At 36.5% G+C, this 16,516-nt stretch overlaps 1 protein-coding gene across 2 annotated transcripts in view; it reads left to right on the plus strand.

Moving 5' to 3' along the window:
• Positions 1–16,516, plus strand: part of PCBP3 (poly(rC) binding protein 3) — a 290,673-nt gene that overhangs the window by 11,819 nt on the left and 262,338 nt on the right. The gene's annotated exons all lie outside the window — the stretch shown is intronic.

Raw genomic sequence — 16,516 nt, forward strand, 5'->3', positions numbered from 1 at the left:
CATTTTTGAGGTATACCTATATTCCAGCATGTGTCTTTAACAGATTCACAAGTATTTCTCCCATTCTGTATCTGCTCTTAATCCTCTTAATAAGGGCTTTTGCAGATAAAGTGTTTTTAATTTTGATGAAGTTTATTGTATCTGTTCTTAGAAATGATGTTTGGTGTTAAGTCTAGCCCTAGATCACAAAGATTCCTTCTTTCTAAGTTTTATAGTTTTACATTTTGTATTTGAGTGTGCAATTTATTTTCAATTATTTTTTGTGTAAGGTGTGAGACTTAGATTGAATTTTTGATTGTTCTTACATCATTTTTTGGAAAGTCTATCCTGTCTCCAATTGCCTTTGCAATTCTCCAAAATCATTTGAGAAACTAATTTCTCCAAAATCATTTGGGCATATTTCTGTGATTCTCTATGATATTTTCCACACTGGATTTCTTATACTGTTCTATTGATTGCAATGTCCATCCTTCTGACAATGTCATATAATCTTGGCTACTGTGGCTGCAAGTCTTGAAATTGGGTAGCGATTTCTCTCATTTTACTCTTTTAAAAGATGTTTCAGCTATTCTAGTTTCTTTGCTTTTCCATATTTATTTTAGAACCAACTTCTCTATATCTACACACATTTTTGCTGAAATTTTAATGGAAATTGCATTAAATTTGTATAATAATTTAAGGAAAGTTGATATTTCTACTATGTTGAATGTTCTCATCCAGGAACATAGAATGTCTCTCCATTTATTTAGATCTATTTTGTTTTAATTCTTCAGCATTTTTAAGTTTTCAACATAAATTTCTACATGTTTTGGTGAATTTACACCTAAGCGTGTGTTTATTTTCAGGGATTTTATTATATTTTTGATTTGGGTATCCCTGTGTTCATTGATATACAAAAATAAAATGAATTTTTGTGTCTTTAATTTTATCACATTGCTGAACTCATTGATTCTAGAAGAGTTTTTTGATAGGTTCCTTGGGATTTTTTTTTTACATAGATAATCAAGTCATCTGCAGATTAGGACAATTTTAGTTTATCTTTTCTGATCTCTAGGTCTTTTATTTCTTTCCTTATTACACGGGCTAGAATTTCCAGCACTATGTGGAATATGAGTGAGCAAACTTGTTCTGTTTCCTATGTTAGGGGAAAATCATTCACTATTTTACTATTATATATAATGCTAGCTGTAGATTTGTATAGATGATATTTATCAAGTTCAATAACTTTTGCTCTGTCCTAGTCTATTTGTACTGCTATAACAAAATACCTGAGACTTAGTAATTTATAAACAATATACATTTATTTCCCATGGTTTTGGAATCTGGGAAGTCCAAGAACAAGGTCCCAGTATTTGGTATTTGGTGAGAGCCTTCTTGCTGCATTCTCACATGGCAGAAGGGGCAAATGCTGTGTCCCTAAATGGCAGAAGGCAGAGGGCAAAAAAGGGCCTAAGCTAGCTCCCTCCAGCCCTTTTATAAGACATTAATCTATTTATGAGGGCAGAACCCTGATGACTTAATCACTTCCCAGAAGGCGCCAGCCACTAATAGCACCATTACAATGGGAATTTAGTTTCAACATATCAGTTTTAGGGGACATTTAGATCATAGCACCCTCTATTTGTAGTTTTCTGGAGGTTTTATCACAAATGGATGTTGGATTTTGTCAAATGTTTCATTACATCGAGCAATAGGATTACTTGAATTTTCTTCTTTAGCCTGTAAATATGAAGTACTACCTCAGTTGATTTTCACATACTGGAACAGTTTTGCATTCCTGGGGTAAACCCCGTTTGGTCATGTTGCACAATTATTTGTACAGAGGCTCCTTGACTTACGAAAGGGTTACATCCTGATAAACCCATTGTATATTGAAAGTATCATAAGTGAAAAATGCAACCTGGTCTTTGGTAAAAGAATCACTGTTGCTTAGAGTCTGAAACCTCATGGTTTCATATGACTTTTTCACCATCATAAAATAAAAAAGTCATAAGCTGAACCATTTTAAATCAGGGAATTTCTGAATTCTATTTTTTTAATACTTTGCTAAGGATATTTTGCATCTATATTCATGAGAGATATAGGTCTGTATTTTTATTTCTTTTGGTACTGTCTTTTTTGGTTTTAGTGTCAGGATAATACTAACTTTGTAAGATGGATTGAGAAGTTTTTCCTCTTCTTTTGTCTTCTGGAAAATGTGATAACCAGAATAACTCAGTGGATGAATAGAGAGATGAGAGGAAGGAATCAGTGAAATGAAAGATAGAACATTAGAAATTATCCAAACTAATAACAGATATAATATAGACCAAAAAAGAACAAAGGCTCAGAAACTTGGGGGGCTATGAAAAAAAGAGCTAAGAATCATGTCATCACAATTCTAGAAGAAGAGGAGAAAAAGAGCAGAGCTGAAAAAAGTACTTGACGAAACAGTAGCTGAAAATTTCTGTGGTGTTTGGAGTGAGCAGTTATTTTGTTAAAGTTTTCTATCTTGCTAAGCTGTCCCTTTTTTGGTAAAAACTAGATAAAGCATGCTTTTGTTGGGGCTTCTTTCCCATCCCACCTAGCATCCATTTGTATTTATGGTATTATGAACACCCAGGGAATTCACGGCATGTCATTCCTTGGGTCCCAAGGTCTCCAGCTGGTCTGCCTTGCTCTGCCTTTCAGTTTATGTTTGTTTTATGCATAATGTCCAGTATTTTCAGTTATACTTAGTGGGAGGAATACAGAAAAGCAAATCTACTCCATCTTCCCAGAAGTGGAAGTTAACCTACAGAAAGTATTCAGATGAGTATGGGACTAACTGCCTGTAACTGGGCAAAAGTTGAAGCAAGAAGATCTATTAAAAACGTAATGCACTTATTCACGTGAGGAATAATGGTGGCTTAGGGCCAGAGTGATAGCAGTGGAGGTGGTAAGAAGTAGTTGGGTTCTCAAAAAAGAGCCCACACAGCCAAGACAATTCTAAGCAAAAAAAAGACAAAAAACAAACAAAAAACAAAGCTGGAGGCATCATACTACCTGACTTCAAACTATACTACAAGGCTACAGTAATCAAAACAGCATGGTACTAGTACCAAAACAGAGATAAAGACCAATGGAACAGAAAAGAGGCCTTAGAAATAATGCCACACATCTACAACCATCTGATCTTTGACAAACATGACAAAAACAAGCAATGGGGAAAGGATTCCCTGTTTAATAAATGGTGTTGGGAAAACTGGCTAGCCATATGCAGAAAGCTGAAACTGGATCTCTTCCTTACACCTTATACAAAAATTAACTCCAGATAGATTAAAGATTTAATCAGAAGACCTAAGACCATAAAAACCCTAGAAGAAAACATAGACAATACCATTCAGGACATAGGCATGGGCAAGGACTTCATCACTAAAACACCAAAAGCAATGGCAACAAAAACCAAAATAGACAAATGGGATCTAATTAAACTAAAGAGCTTCTGCACAGCAAAAGAAACAATCATCAGAGTGAACTGGCAACCAACAGAATGGGAAAAAAGTTTTTGGAATCTACCTATCTGAGAAAGGGCTAACATCCAGGATCTACAAAGAACTTAAACAAATTTACAAGAAAAAAACAACCCCATCAAAGAGTGGGCAAAGGATATGAACAGACACTTCTCAAAAGAAAACATTTATGCAGCCAACAAACATGAAAAAAAGCTCATCATCACTGGTCATTAGAGAAATGCAAATCAAAACCACATTGAGATACCATCTCATACCAGCAAAATGGCAATCATTAAAAAATCAGGAGATAACAGATGCTAGAGAGGATGTGGAGAAATAGGAACGCTTTTACACTGTTGGTGGGAGTGTAAATTAGTTCAACTATTGTGGAATACAGTGTGGCGATTCCTCAAGGATCTAGAACTAGAAATTCCATTTGACCCAGCAATCCCATTACTGGGTATGTTATCCAAAGGATTATAAATAATTCTATTATAAAGACACATGCACACGTATGTTTGTTGTGGCACTATTCACAATAGCAAAGACTTGGAACCAACCCAAATGCCCATCAGTGATAGACTGGATAAAGCAAATATGGCATATATACACCATGGAATACTATGCAGCCATAAAAAGGATGAGTTAGTGTCCTTTGCAAGACATGGGTAAGACTGGAAACCCGCATTCTCAGCAAACTGACATAAGAACAGAAAACGAAATGCCACATGTTCCCACTCATAAGTGGGAGTTGAACAATGAGAACACCTGGACACAGGGAGGGGAACATCACACACTGGGGCCTGTTAGGGGGTGGGGTGCTAGGGGAGGGGCAGAGGGTGGGGGCCTAGGGGAGGGATAGCATTAGGAGAAATACCTAATGTAGATGATGGGATAGGCCACCATGACATGTGTATACCTATGTAACAAACCTGCACACTCTGCCCATGTGCCCCAGAACTTACAGTATAATAATGATAATAATATAATAAAATAAAATAAGTAGTTGGGTTCTGAACATAATGTGAAGAAAATGTGGGTAGAATATGCCGTATATTAGGTATGTAGTATGAAAGAAAGAAGAGTCCCAGGGTTTTAGACTGATGAGCAGGATAATGATGTCCCATCAACTGATATAGCGAAAGATGAGGAGGAGCAGGTTAGTGGGAACAGAAGGATAATTGGATTATGTTTTTAAAATGGGAAGTGAAAGATGCCAATTATATAGCCAAATCAAAGTGTTAGGTAGGAATATGGATACCAGCCTGGAGTTCAGGGGATGGAGTCCAGTATGAAAAGATATACTGGAGATTCATCAGCCCCTTTGTGCTGTTTAGAGTCATGAAACCAGGTGAAATCACTAAGGAAGTGAGATAGAGAAGAGTACCAAGAACCTAACCCTGGGCTTTCCAGTGAGGCCTGGGATAGGGGAAGGAATCTGAAAAACAACAACAACACACAGATACTGCATATCAGCAATCAGAGAGATAGGAGAAAAGATAGGATAGAAGTGTATCCTAGGAGAAGCCAAGTAAAGAAATTATTTCAAAAAGGAGGAAACAATGACCTGAATTCAGATCCTTCTGATAGATCAAGTAAGATAGGATTGAGACTTGACCACTGGATTTAGCAAAGTCAAAGAGGCCTTTGGTGATCCCAACAAAGCTGTATTTGGTGGAGTAATAGGGCAAAATCCAGATTGCAGTGGGTTAAAGAAAGAATAGGAAAGAATTGGAGATAATAAATGTAGATTTAGGTGATTCTCTCTATACGATGGGAAGTCAGGACAGAATTTTCCAGAGAAGTGACACTATGCCTTGAAGAAAGTTATCACAGGAATCAATACAGCTGTTCATGTGAGTGTCTTAAAAATAAGGTCCTGCTAGGCATGGTGGCCATACCTATAATACCAGTGCTTTGGGAGGCCATGACAGGAGGACTGCTTGAGGCCAGGAGTTTGAGACCAGCTTAGTCAACATAGTGAGACCCTGTCTCTACAAAAATAAATAAATAGAATTGCCAGGTATGGTGGCACATGACTGTAGTCCCAGCTACTCTGGAGGTTGAGGTGGAGAGATCACTTAAGCTCAGATGTTCAAGGCAGCAGTGAGCTATGATCACACCACTTCACTTTAGCCTGTTTTTAGACCCCATCTCTAAAAACAAAAATGAACAAAAAAGTAATGAGGTCCTATGGAAGTATGTGTTAAATTAAGAGGGTATAAGTATAAAATTTGAAATTTATGGAGTTCTGATGGTACCATTGTTAAGGAAGGACCTGAGTTTAACTCTTACGAGAGAAGCAGAATTACTGATTTTACTGCTTGATATAATTTAGATATCTGTCCTCTCCAAATCTCATATTGAAATGTGATCCCTAATGTTGGAGGTGAGACTTAGTGGGAGGTGTTTGGATCATGGGGGAAGATCCCTCATCAATGGCTTGGTGTCCTCCCTGCAGTAATGAGAGAGTTCTTACTCTGTTAATTCAAATAACTGTTTGTTTAAAGAAGAACATGGTACCTCCCCGCTTTTTACTTTCTTTCTGTTTATATGACATGCCTGTTCCTCTTTCACCTTCCACCATGAGTAAAAGCTTCCTGAGGCCTCAGCAGAAGCCAGGAGATGCTGTTGCCATGCCTATACAGCTTGTAGAACCATGAGCCAAAAACACTTTTTTTCTTTCTAAGTTACCCAGTCTTAGGTATTCCTTTATAGCAATGCAAAACAGACTAATAAAGTGCTCATACAGTATCTGTAAAGCTAGAGGAATATGAGTGGACAATGCCACAGTTTAATTTTCCATTATTAGTGTTTTATAGTAACTTATATGAAATTTGATGAATGTTAAGCTATGGAATAAAAACACACAAAAGTCTATTCTCCTCACACCCTGCGCCCTGCCACTCTGCCACAGAAAACCATCAACGTATATCCTTGTGACACTCTACCATATTAGCTTAGCTTGTTGGCTTGAACATTTTGAGTATTAAAAACCATCATTCTAACATTAGAAGCAAAGATCAAATGTTATACTTTCTTTAAAAACAAAGAGAGGTGAAATAAGCCAGTCATAAAAGGATGAATAATATATGATTCCACTTAAGTGAGATACCAAGAGTAGTCAAATTCAGAGACAGAAAATAACATGGTGGTTTTTGGAGGTTGTGGGAAAGGGAAAAATGGGGAATTATTTAATGGATACAGAGTTTCAGTTTTGCAAAATGAAAAGAGTTCTGGAGATAGATGGTGGTGATAGTTGCACAACAATGTGAATGTATTTAATGCCACTTAACTGTCCACTTAAAAATGGTTGAGATGGTAAATTCTATGTTATGTGCATTTTAACCACCACTAAAAAAATAAAAATAAATACGAAAAGGAAGGAGACCTTTGCCTCTGCCCATGTTGAAGTAAATGGGTTAGGACTTATCCTTCTGTTGTGAACAACCAGAAAACTGGAAACATGTATACGAAACAACTTACTTCAGACACCGGACAACAGGCTGCACAAGACTGCTAAAGATAAACCCTGTGATTCCCAATTTTCTTAGTAAAAGTAGTTTCTAAACTGCATGGCAGTGAGGAAGAACATAAGCAGAGCTTTACAGCATAATTGGTGAAACAGATAAAAGCTCAGGCAGGCTGAGTCAGTTGGAGATTGTGAAGAGGAGATCCATGGAAAGACTCTGAAGAGAAGTAAAAACAAGTCCAAAAATCTGCACTGGGGATTTTTCAGTCTGTTGCCAAACACTAAGCAACACGTGAAACTCCATAAGTCAAGAAACAAAAACAAAACAAAACAAAAAGTCTAGAAGATGAACTTTTATTTTGTTTTTTGAGACAAAGAGTCTTACTTTGTTGCTCAGGTTGGAGTGCAGTGGCACAATTTCGGCTCACTGCAACCTCTGCCTCCTGGGTTCAAGTGATTCTCCTGCCCTAGCTTCCCAAGTAGCTGGGATTACAGGCATCTGCTACCACCTTGGCTAATTTTTGTGTTTTTAGTAGAGATGGGGTTTTGCCATATTGGCCAAGCTGGTCTCAAACTCCTGGCCTCAAAAGTGCTGGGATTACAGGTCTGAGCTACTGCTCCTGGCCTAAGATGAACAATTTATATTGCTCAGCAGAGGACTGTGAGACAATTAGAGTTTTGGCCAGACAGAATGAAGCATCCCTGCTGAACCACCAAGGCAATCAGTAGAGGTAATGGAAAGGTTATACCTCAAGAGTAGGGCTAAATTAGCTCTAGAGTAAAAGATACTGTACATCCAACCTAACAAAGCTTAAAATAAAAAAACTGATCCCCAAGTAAATTATCTGCATGAAAGAAGGAACTCTACTATTATTTTAAAAAATAGCAACAAAATCCAGACACTTAGTGTAATTTTCACAATGTCTACTACCATGTAAAGCTATTGGACCTACAAAGAAGCAAGAAAATAATGACCAAAAACAAGAGGAAAAGCAGTCAATAGGAACAGACCTTGAAAGGTCAAGATGATGAACTGTCCAAACAAGGATCTTAAAATAAGTATTATAAATATGTAGAAATATTTAAATGGTAACATCAACATGGTATAAGATTAACAGAAGATATATAAAAAAGAATTAGATGGAACTTTGACAGTGAAACAAATATCAGAAGTGAAAATTTAAATAAATGAAATTAACAGCTGACGTACAGAAGAAAAAGAGCTGTATAACAAAAAAGACCCAAACTAAAACGTGAGGAAAAAAGAGCTTCAGTGACCTGTGGAACAATATCAGGTAATGTAGCATGCCCTAGAAGTCCCAGAAGAAGAGAAGAGGAAGGTGTAAAGAAAAAAAATATTTCAAGAAATAATGGCAGGCAATGCCAGAAAATATTTCTATTGTGATAAAAATCAATAAGCCCACAATTTGAAGATGCTTAGTGAAACTCAAGAAAGATAAACACAAAGAAAACTATACTGAGGCACCAAAGTATAGGAAGAGAACCATGAGTACAGAGGCAGAAATATAAGAATGAGCAGGCATGGATTTCTCATCAGAAATTAGGCAGCCAAAAAACAGTGGACCCACAACTTAAAAGTGCTAAAAGAAAGACTGTTAACTTATAATTCTATTTCCAGAGTAAATATTTAAAATTAAGGAGAAATAAAGACTTTTCCAGAAAAACGAAAGCTGAATTTGTCACCAGCAAATTTAGGTAATAAGGGATGTTAGAGAAAGTTCTTAAGGAGAAATTAAAATGCTATAGGTGAGCATCCACCAAGAAAAAGAAAAATCCACTACAATAAATGTGGATAATACAGTGATGTTGTCAGGGCTGGAGATAAATGGAATGCTAAAAGATAAAGAACTAATAAAAAAAAGGAACAAAGAACAGATGAAACAAACAAACAACAGGTAGTAAGTTTAAACCCAATAATATCAAAATTACAATAAAAGTAAATGGTCAAAACATACCAATTATAAGGCAAAGACAGGATAAAAAACAAGACCCAACAATATGTTGCCTACAATAAAACTCACATTAAATATAAAGATACAACTAGATTAGAAGAAAAAGGATGAAAAAGATATGTCATGCAAAGACTAATCAGAAATAAAGACATTTCATGATAAAATATCAATTTATCAAAAAGATATAACAATCCTGTATATGTACCCCAAAACAAGTTTTAAAATACATAAACAGAATTAAAAGTAGAAATAAGACAGCATTCTTTTCTCTTTACTAAAGCAAGTAGACATGAAATCAGTAAGAGAATAGAAGAGTTAAGCAACACCATCACCAATTTGTTCTACTGAAGTTTGTAGAATATGCCAGCCAACAACTGAAGAAAACAAATTAATTTCAAGAAAACATGAAATAGTGTAAAATAATATAAAATGTTTTCTGACTACCACAGAATTAAATTAGAAATCAATAATAAAGTTATTGATAAGAACACAAGACTCTTGATATGATTTTTTACAACTTCCTGTGAGTCTACAATTATTTCAGAATAAAAAGTTCAAAAATATGTGGGATACAGCTAAAGCAGTGGTTAGGTAGAAGCGTATAGATGCCAATGCTGAAAGCAGAAAAGAAAAAAGATCACAAATCAATTATCTTTTACCTTAAGCTAACAAAATAACAGTAAAGTATACCCAAAATAAATAGGAAGAAAATAATAAAGTTAAGAATAAAGATCAATAAAATGAAAAACAGTAAAAAGAAGAATATGAAGTAATAATAATTGTATTTGAAAAAGTTATTAAAATTAACAATCCCCTGGCTCAACTGATTAGAAGAGAAGAAATACAGGTTAAAAATATCAGTAGTGGCAAAGAAGACATCATTACAGATGTTACAACAATGAAAAGGCTAATAATTGAGGCCCAGATGGATTCTATCAAAAGTTTAAGTAAAAAAAAAATCCTACACAATTTTTTTTTCAGAAAATGGATGGAAGAACACTGCCCAATTTATTTAATGAGACCAACTTTGTCATGTAATGAAACCTGGCAAAAATATTCCAAGATAAAAAACACCAGAAAATTTAACTCATGATCATAGATATGAAAGTCCTTAGTCACTGATATAAAATATGACAAGTATCAGCAAATCAAACTCAGGAAGACAGGTAAGTAGGTAGGTAGGTAGGTAGATAAGCCATCAGGACCAAATGAGGTTCAACCTAGGAATGCATGGTTGGTTTAATGTTAAGTAAACTCAAAGATTAACAGAACAAAATAAAAATACTCTGTGACCACCTCAGTGCATGCAGGTAAAACACTTGACAAGGTTCAACACACATTGATGATAAAAAAAATTTTAAGAAACAAGAAAAAAGGGAACTACTTCAAGCTAACAAGTAGATTTATGAAAAACCTGCAATTAACATTATACTTCATGGTGAATGACTGAACGTTTTCCCCCCTAAGATAAGAACAAGGCAAGAAGATCCATTCTCACCACTTCTATTCAACATTATACTGGAAGTCCTAGACAATAATGTGGGAAAAGTAAATTAAAGGCATACATATTGGATAGGAATTCACAGATGACCAGATCATAGAGAAAAGGTTATTAAAACTAATAACTTTAGCTAAATTGAGGATACAAGTTCAATATATAAAGCAAACTATTTCTAAATACTAGCTAACAATTGGAAACAAAATTGTAAACTGCTATTTATTATAGTGCCCCAAAATATAAACAGGATAAATTTAACAAAAATGTACAAGATTTGTATACTGGAAATTTCAAAACAGTGCTAGGAGAAATTACAGACTTAATAAATGAAGAGATTATGATGTACACCAACTGGAAGACTCAGTGTTGGTAATATGTCAATTTGAAATGATCTACAGATTGAAAGCTATCTCAATCAAACTCTAGCAGGCTTTTTTGGAAGAGGTTGAGAAGCTGATTCTAAATTTTTGTTTTTAAATGCAGAAGACCTAAAACAGCCACAACTATTTGGAAAAGAACAAAGTTGGAGGACTTAATTTATCTGGTTTCAAGTATCCAGTATTCAACACGCTGGAGCAAGTAATAGCATAGGAATAGGCATATAGATGGAACAGAACAGAGAGCCTAAAATAGACCCAAGCTTGTGTGAGCCATCGATTTTTGACAAATGTCAAGGCATTTCAATGGAGAAAGGGAAACATTTTCAACAAACTGTTAGAAGAACTGAGTATTCGTATGAAAAAAAAAATGTTGATTCTTACCTAACACTATATTCAAAATTAACCTGAATATAAAAGCTAAGTCCATGAAGCTTTTAAAAGAAAACAAAGGAGAAAATCTTTCTGACCTTGGGACTTACTAGATTCTTAGATACATCAACAAATAAAGAAATAAAAATAAAGCAATACACCAATAAAAGAGAAAAATTTTAATTTACACTTCATCAAAATTTTAAAATTCTGTTCTTTGCAAGATACCATTTACAAGATGAAAAGGCAAATAACAGAATGGAAAATTTTTCTTCTATGTATATCTGAAAGAAAAGACTCATTCAGAATATACAAAGACCTTTTGCAGCTCAATAATAAGGAAACAACAACTCAATAAAAAATAGCAAAATATTTCTACAGATACACTACAGAAGACATACACGTGGCTAATAAGCATATGAAAAAGATGCTCATCATCATGAATCTTCAAGAAAATAAAAGCTAAAAGCATAATGAGATATTAATATCTATCATTAGTCTTTAGGAAAAGAAAAACTAAAGTTATAAAGAGATGCCAGTATACATCTAGTAGAATGGCTAAAATGGAATGAAAATAAATAGTGATACAAATAGTGGTAAACTGGATCCATCACACAGGGCAAATGGGAGTGTAAACCATTCAACCACTTTGGAAAACAATTTGACAGATCCTTATAAAGCTCCTTACCGTAGCACTTACTATATACCACCTAACCATTCCACTCCCAGATATTTACCTACAAAAAAAAAAGTATATTTTTATACAAAGACATGTATACAAGTATTCATAGTAGCTTTATTTATAATAGTTAAAAGCTAGGAACAATTAAAAAAATCTATCAACAGGCAAGTAAACAAACATAAAGACTATACTGCAATACTAACTAATAAACAAACAAAATACATTCCATACAACACAGATTAATCTTAAAAATGGTGAAAGAAGTAAGCCAGACATAACAAAAGAAGTTAGTACATATCATATGATTCTATTTACATATCACAAGAATATCAATAATTGTCCATACTGGAAGGTGAGAGTGGGGAATATTGAATGAAAAAGGGTACCAGAATCTTTTGAGGTGATGTTCTATGTCTTGTTTATGGGGGTAGTTGTTACAGTACTCTAAATATGTGTGTGTGTGTGTGTGTGTGTGTGTGTGTACACATCACAAATCACTAATCTGTATACTTGAAATAGATCAATTTGATTGTATGTAAATTGAACAGAGAAAGGGAGAATTCTGCATTCAATTAGAATACAGTGAGTCAGAGCAGGCCAACATTACCAATGGAACAAGCAGATTCATAAAATATGGTAAATTGCAAAAACTCTATTTCTAAAATAATCAATGAAGAGTGTACGAGCTATAACAACCCTTCTCGATAAGCTAAAAATAAGCCTATAATTCCAAACGTTGCCTAAGAATCAGGGGTGGTTCCAGCTGAGAGATTCTATGAGAGAAAAGAAAAACCAGCAGAGCCTTTCTGCAATCTCCAGGTACTATTGTAACAGACTGGAAACTAAAGCCATCTTCAACGCAATGCCTGTTCACCAGATATCTGGTGAGTTCTGGAACTGTGCAAGGAGCCAGGAGATGGGCCAGTGAGATAGAATGGCAACTCTCCCACATTCTCCAGCTGTCTAGGGAATAGAGTCACCCTCAATGAAACAGGCCTGCAACAAGTACGCAGTCCATCTCCCCCTCAAGTCATTTTTCCAGATTTTAAATCCATCAGTGTATGGCAGGAAGCTAAAAAGATCAGCTCAGAAGCTTTAACTGGCTAAACTTTCAGGACTGAGAGATAAGGACCTGAAAGGGTCTCAATCAAGAATCCAGGAAGGCTACTCTCAAGTTCAGGGACAAACAAGAGGTTTCTAAACAGTGGCCTTAGGTTGAACCTCAAAAAACTAGAAAAAGGACAGCAAAATAATCTAAGGTAAGTTGAAGGAAAAAAAATAAAGTAGAAATCAACAAAATTTAAAACAGGCAAAAAATTGAGCTAAAACCTGGTTCTTTGAAAAGATCAACAAAATCTATGAGCTCATAGCTAGAATGATCAAGTTAAAAAAAAATAGGCACAAAACATGAATATCAAGAATGAAAGAGGAGAAGATGGCCAAATAGATTCCCCGGCTGAAAAGAGCCACGTGTTTCCAGCAAGGCTGTTTCAACCTGCACCACAGGTCTGTGCACAAAAACTCACACAAATCTGGGTGGCTGTTTCAACTGACTCCTGGAACACCTCGGATACAGAGCTGCCCATTCAACTGAAAAAAAGGGGGCTGAAACAGGGAGTGAGGTGATCTGGCTCAGTGTATCCCACCCCTACAAATACCAGCAATCTGAAACGCTCTGAATTGAGAGTTTCACAGCAAGTGCAGCTGGACTCAGGACAGTCCAGTTCAGTGGGGAGAAGGGTGTCAGCCATTACCGAGGCAGTCCACCACTACCAAGGCAGTCTGCCATTACTGAGGCAGTTTTCACTGTACCTCTGTAAACAAAACTGCAAGGAAGTTCAAACAGCAGCTGGGCAGAGCCCACAGCAGCTCAGCAATGCATCTGCTGGCAGACTGTGACTAGACTACCTCCTTGCTTGGCAGGGCATCTCTGAAAAAAGGCAGCAGCACATCAGGAACTTATAAATAAAGCTCCACCTTCCCAAGACAGAGCACCTGGGAAAAAAGGCAGTTATGAGTTCCACTGCAGCAGACTTAAATGTACCTGCCCAGCAGCTCTGAACGGAAGAGTGGAGCTCCCAGCTCAGCACTTGAGCTCCTATAAGTGGCAGACTGTCTCCTCAAGCCACTTCCTGACCCCCGTATACCCAAAGAGACACCTCATAAAGGAGCGCTCAGGCTGACATCTGGCGGGTACCCTTCTCGGACGAAGATAACAGAAGAAGAAACCAGCAGCAACCCTTACGGTTCTGCAGCCACTGCAGGTGATTCCCCAGGCAAGCAGGGTCTGGAGTGGACCTCCAGCAGTCCTACAGCAGAGGGGCCTGACTGTTAGAAGGAAAACTAAAAAACAGAAAGAAATAATTTCAATATCAACAAAAAGGACATCCACTCAGAGACCCCATCCGAAAGTCACCAACTACAAAGACCACAGGTAGATAAATCCATGAAGATGGGAAGAAACCAGTGCAAAAAGGATGAAAACACCAAAAACCAGAATGCCTCTCCTCCTCCAAAGGATCACAACTCCTCACGAGCAAGGGAACAAAGCTGGGTGGAGAATGAGTCAGATGAATTGACAAACAGGCTTCCGAAGGTGGGTAATAACAAACTTCTCTGAGCTAAAAGGACATGTTCTAACCCAATGCAAAGAAACTAAGAACCTTGAAAAAAGGTTAGACGAAATGCTAATGAGAATAAACAGCTTAGAGAGGAATATAAATGAATTGAGGGAGCTGAAAAGCACAACACAAGAACTTAGCGAAGCATACACGAGTTTCAATAGCCGAATCGACCAAACAGAAGAAAGGATATCAGAGATTGAAGATCAACTCAATGAAATAAAACGAGAAGGCAAGATTAGAGAAAAATGAGTGAAAAGAAATCAACAAAGCCTCCAAGAAATATGGAAATATGTGAAAAGACTGAATCTACGTTTGATAGGTGTACCTGAATGTGATGGAGAGAATGAATCCAAGCTGGAAAACAATCTTCAGGATATTATCCCAGAGAACTTCCCCAACCTAGCAAGATAGGCCAACATTCAAGTCCAGGAAATACAGAGAACACCACAAAAATATTCCTCAAGAAGAGCAACCCCAAGACACATAATCGTCAGATTCACCAGGGTTGAAATGAAGGAAAAATGCTAAGGGAAGCCAGAGAGAAATGTCAGGTTACCCACAAAATTAAGCCCATCAGACTCACAGCGGATCTCTAGGCAGAAACCCTACAAGCCAGAAGAGAGTGGGGGCCAATATTCAACATCCTTAAAGAAAAGAGCTTTCAACCTAGAATTTCATAGCCAGCCAAACTAAGCTTCATAAGCAAAGGAGAAATAAAATCCTTTATGAATAAGCAATTGTTGAGAGATTTTGTCACCACCAGGCCTGTCTTACAAGAGCTCCTGAAAGAAGCACTAAACATAGAAAGGAACAACCAGTACCAGGTACTCCAAACATGTACCAAATGGTAAAGACCATCAACACAATGAAGAAAGTGCCTCAACTAACAGGCAAAACCAGCTAGCATCAAAATGGCAGGATCAAATTCACACATAACAATATTAACCTTAAATGTAAATGGGCTAAATGCCCCAATCAAAAGACACAGACTGGTAAATTGGATAAAAAGTCAAAACCCATTGGTGTACTGTATTCAGGAAATCCATCTCATGTGCAAGGACACACATAGGCTCAAAATAAAGGGATAGAGGAAGATTTACCAAGCAAATGGAGAGCAGAAAGAAAGCAGGAGTTGCAATCCTAGTCTCTGATCAAATAGACTTTAAACCAACAAAGATCAAAAGAGACTAAGAAGGGCATTACATAATGGTAAAAGGAACAATGCAACAAGAAGAGCTAACGATCCTAAATATATACCCACCCAATACAGGAGAAGCCAGATACATAAGACAAGTTCTTAATGACCTACAAAGAGACTTAGACTCCCACACAATAATAGTAGGAGACTTTAAAACTCCACTGTCAATATTAGACAGATCAACAAGACGGAAAATTAACAAGGATATCCAGGACTTGACCTCAGATCTGGACCAAGCAAACCTAATAGACATCTACAGAACTCTCCACCCCAAATCCACAGAATATACATTCTTCTTAACACCACATCACACCTACTCTAAAATTGACCACATAATTGGAAGTAAATCACTCCTCAGCAAGTGCAAAACAACAGAAATCATAACAAACAGTCTCTCAGACCACAGTGCAATCAAATTGGAGCTCAGGATTAAGAAACTAACTCAAAACTGCACAACTTCATGGAAAATGAGCAACTGGCTCTTGAATGTTGACTAGATAAACAATGAAATGAAGGCAGAAATAAAGATGTTCTTTGAAACCAACGAGAACAAAGACACAACGTACCAGAATCTCTGGAACACATTTAAAGCAGTGTCTAGAGGGAAATTTATAGCAATAAATGCCCACATGAGGAGCAAGGAAAGGTCTAAAATCAACACCCTATCATCAAAATTGAAAGAGTTAGTGGAGCAAGATCAAAAAAACTCAAAAGCTAGCAGAAGACAAGAAATAACTAAGATCAGAGCAGAACTGAAGGAGATAGAGACACAAAAAACCCTTCAATAAATCAGTAAATCCAGGAGCTGGTGTTTTGAAAAGATCAAAATAGACAAACCACTAGCCAG

Source organism: Aotus nancymaae, unplaced genomic scaffold, assembly GCF_030222135.1.
Source record: "Aotus nancymaae isolate 86718 unplaced genomic scaffold, 86718_ANA_hifiasm-v0.15.2.pri h1tg000022l_1, whole genome shotgun sequence".
Taxonomy (NCBI): Eukaryota; Metazoa; Chordata; class Mammalia; order Primates; family Aotidae; genus Aotus; species Aotus nancymaae.